We start from the raw sequence: 4,748 nt of genomic DNA, 5'->3' as shown, positions 1-4,748 counted from the left end.
ATTCGTCACATAACGCGAACTTTTCAACCCTTCCATTTACCTGGGCCACTCTTCCCTGGCTGCCATTCATATTTTGTCCTTTTAAACTATGACTTTATCACACTTTCATTCATTCATCATGACTTTATTACACTTTCATTCATTCATCATGACTTTATTACACTTTCATTCATTCATCATGACTTTATTACACTTTCATTCATTCATCATGACTTTATTACACTTTCATTCATTCATCATGACTTTATTACACTTTCATTCATTCATCATGACTTTATTACACTTTCATTCATTCATCATGACTTTATTACACTTTCATTCATTCATCATGACTTTATTACACTTTCATTCATTCATCATGACTTTATTACACTTTCATTCATTCATCATGACTTTATTACACTTTCATTCATTCATCATGACTTTATTACACTTTCATTCATTCATCATGACTTTATTACACTTTCATTCATTCATCATGACTTTATTACACTTTCATTCATTCATCATGACTTTATTACACTTTCATTCATTCATCATGACTTTATTACACTTTCATTCATTCATCATGACTTTATTACACTTTCATTCATTCATCATGACTTTATTACACTTTCATTCATCATTCATCAACTAGTTCGTCTCACTGATATTCCATTCATAAACTTCATTTGTGCATCTCATAGTTTGACCGCCATGTTGCATGTTTCCTTAAGGTTTATAATTCTTTGTGTATTTAATAATAGAAGATTCAGTGATATTTCTCGTGGTACTGGAGTTAGAGTTAATAACTGAGATGGCATTATAATCTCTAACTCCAGTACCACGAGAAATATCATTGAATCTTCTATCATTAAATGCACAAAGAATTATAATCTTGATATAAGTGATTGTCTATACAAATTGCATAAATTTAGTGTTGATAAAATTTGTAAGGAATTCATCTTGTCCACATAATTAGTTTATGATACGCTTGTTGTCTGTCTCGGACAATCACATGTTTACCAAATGGCGTACTAGCTACGTCTCTTCGTTGTATATCAACTGACTGTTATATGTCTCTCTTGTGTCTCCCCTGATGATGTGGTTATTACATGAAAGTGCACTTGGGAACCTGTCATGTTTCATTTTCCCCGTGGACTCATAGGAATATACTTGATCACGCGCAAAATTGTGATCCTTTCCAATATACATATATATGTATATATATATATATATATATATATATATATATATATATATATATATATATATATATACATATATATATATATACATATATATATATATATATATATATATATATATATATATATATATATATATATATATATATATATATATATATATATATATATATATATATATATACATATACGTATATATCCTTCAGTATGTTTACTTTCGATAATGAGAGACATAAGAAGGAGCCAAACAAGTAAATTTCGTCAAAGACATCTCTCTTTTCTAAACGCTGCCTCGCAAAGATTTTCATTAATTCAAATTGAAGAAACAGACGTATATTTCTATTGTCTGGTTAGCTCAATGGTAGAGCGTGAGTCTCACACACTCAAGGTCGTGGGTTCGAGACCCACACCAGACATATTTTTTGTCTTTTTCTTTTTTCATTTTGTCCGCATCACATGTGTGCAACATTCAGTATGTTCGTCCAACGTTATAGTGAAGATCTTCACAATAAATTGGGGTTTTCGACCTTATCTGAAAGGGTCAGGTCCACCAAGACGTCCTTGAAATCTTCCAGAAGCTTCTGGCGATCCTCCTCCAACTGCTGGGCACATCAGAGTTAACATGGGCCGGACATCGGTTGTGGAACGACTTAATCTGCTTCCGGTAGTTAGCAGGGATGATAATGAGGGCTCTGACCTCATACCAGGTCAGCTTAGTTCCAGTCTATTGTTTAGTTCCAGTCTATTGCTTAGTTCCAGTCTATTGCTTAGTTCCAGTCTATTGCTTAGTTCCAGTCTATTGCAACGAAAATAAAAAAGTAAAACTCAATTCTTCTTGGAAAATTGAGAGGAAAACACGACAGCAACATGGAGATTTACGCTGTGGTTATTTTGCCGGCTAGTCGGCAACGGTCGGTCAAACAGTATTTTGCCGTGGTAATCTCAGTGCTTTATATAATACTATGTCACAAAATATGTTCTTGGGGGCGTAGCTCAGTGGTAGAGCGCTCGCTTGGCATGCGAGAGGACCCGGGTTCAAACCCCGGCGCCTCCATTTTTTATTTGGGAAATTCATTGTTTTCAGTCTTGTACACACACACACACACACACACATATATATATATATATATATATATATATATATATATATATATATATATATATATATATATATATATATGCATATATCGTCCGATCAGGGAAGTTAAGCAGCGTTGGGTCTGGTTAGTACTTGGATGGGTGACCGTCTGGGAACACCAGATGCTGTTATCCCTGGTGATAGGGAAATAAAGAATACTTGCCTCGTATTCCCTGTGTGTCGTACAAGGCGACTAAAAGGGGAGGGAGCGGGAGGCTGGAAATCCTTCCCTCTCATTTTCAATTTTCCAAAAGACGGAACAGAGAAGATATAAAGATATTGTAAAGATGTAACTAATATAAGATATAAGAATGAATGGAAGATACGGATGTAGCTGAAACAAGGAGTAATGAAGATTAAGGTGCAATGAAAATTATTCTGTAGTGAAGACAAATATGTATGTTGAAATTCTGTATTGAACATCAAGAAGTAATGATAATGATGAGAGTGTAGTGACGATGAGGGTTTAGTTAGGGAGTGGTGACAATTGCCTTTATAATGCTAATAAGGAGGTAACACAATGAGGAACACAAACTTTCCAAAGCTACGTTCAAGTCAGACTTTGAACTAAGTTCGGTAAACAGAAGGATGATGTTAAGATGAGAGTGTAGTGAGGAAGAGCATAGTGATGATAAGGATAGTGTCAAGATAGGTTGTAGTGAAGATACGAATGTAGTGAAGATACGAATGTAGTAGAGATAAGGGAAATCAAAAAGTAAAGTTTATTCAAAATGATTATGTAGTGAAGATAAGAACTAAGTGAACATTAGGGAGTGCAATGATGATGGTATGGTAAAAATAACGGTGTAGTGAAGAAGAGGGTATAGCGAAGATATAATTTAGTGAGAATAAGTTAGTAGTGAAGATACACTTTAGTGAATATGAGGTTGTAGTGAACTCAACCTCATTGATCTGATCCCCCAAATCCTCCAAACTACGTTCAAGGGCGGATCCAAAGCCGACCGAAAAAGCTATTTCTCTGTGTATTATTAGTGGTGGTGGTGGGTGTGTAGGTGTGTGTGTAATCATATATTTGCCCTCGTGGAGCCCCGTGTAAGTGTGTTGTTTGTGTGAGCGGGAAAAATCTAAAGCATTCCTTGAAACGAGCTTAGTCAAGATAAGGTCATATGAAGATGAGGTTGTAGTGAAGATCATGATAAGCCTAAGGGCTTGAACGTACATTTTAGGTCAAAGGCATCACCAGTACACCCTGGCCAGCATTAAAGTTTATCCGTACACAGACACACACACACACACACATAAGTATATATATATTCATATATATATATATATATATATATATATATATATATATATATATATATATATATATATATATATATATATATATATATATATATATATATATATATATATATGTATATACTTACACTGTGCCAGAAGCATTAACTAAAGCTCATTTGGTGAAATCGTGTTTCCTCACATTAGATGTTATCCCAGATTTCCTAAATTCTTCTCTTTGGTCTTTCATTTTCTATGTTTTCCACTTGTCTTTCTTCAGTCGAAGTGATTTACCGTTCATGTTTTAGATTAAACTATATTTGTCAATTTACCAATTCCCTCTCCCATCTCATCATGACGCTTCTTATTGTTCTTTGATTTGAATCCTCAGTTTTCACCTCTCCTTCAACGTGATAACCTCTGAATCTGTGAGTGTGTAATGACCTATTTTTACTGTGTGAGGAGAGAGTTCTACACTCGTCAGGCCAAATATCTAGAACATTCCGTACTATTATACAACTTGTAAGATTTATGTATGGTGTCTGCCTTAACCATGACCTCATTCTTCTTATTCCATTCATCAACCACTCTTATATAAACTTTAAAATTACTTCTCTGAATATATTTGAACAATATTGTCCTAATTTTATGCTATGTTCTCTAGGTCTGTGTGTGTGTGTGTGTGTGTGTGTGTGTGTGTGTGTGTGTGTGTGTGCGTATTCTCAGAAAGTAACTGTGTACTATTCAACAAGGATTTCCCAAAAGCCCTTTACCTCATATCCTTTTATTTCGATGCTTGAAAATGGCTAAATTTTCGTCAAAGTGTTTTTTGTCTTATTAGTATTTATAATGATTTATTGATTCAGAAAGTATTGGTATTTCGAAACTATTTAGATCCTTCAACATCTCTAGCCATCTTCACTACACTCTCAACACCATTGGCCATCTTGAATATTTCTTCGACACCTCTAGATTTCATCAAATAATGATCGCAACAAAACTAAATGAATCCGTCTACATATCCGGATTTGTATGGGATTTAATCTGGATAGATCTGGTTATGTGACGTCACATAACCTAGGGGTATATAAGGCCGGCGGAGAGAGAAGTGTAATCATTTGAGGATGGGACTCCGTACCGACAACATCTCCTCTCACACTCTCCGGCAAGAAGAAAATTTG

General features: G+C 34.5%; 1 non-coding gene across 1 annotated transcript; it reads left to right on the top strand.

Moving 5' to 3' along the window:
• The first annotated feature begins 2,169 nt into the window (after nt 1–2,169).
• TRNAA-GGC (transfer RNA alanine (anticodon GGC)) lies at nt 2,170–2,241 on the top strand. Its single transcript has one exon. It is a non-coding gene; the product is annotated as a tRNA-Ala (tRNA).
• Nucleotides 2,242–4,748: the final 2,507 nt, after the last annotated feature.

The sequence above is a fragment of the Panulirus ornatus genome, chromosome 42 (genome assembly GCF_036320965.1).
Source record: "Panulirus ornatus isolate Po-2019 chromosome 42, ASM3632096v1, whole genome shotgun sequence".
NCBI classification, from domain to species: domain Eukaryota; kingdom Metazoa; phylum Arthropoda; class Malacostraca; order Decapoda; family Palinuridae; genus Panulirus; species Panulirus ornatus.
Note: the sequence above shows the minus strand (reverse complement) of the source record. Positions and strands in the feature narration are given on the sequence as shown.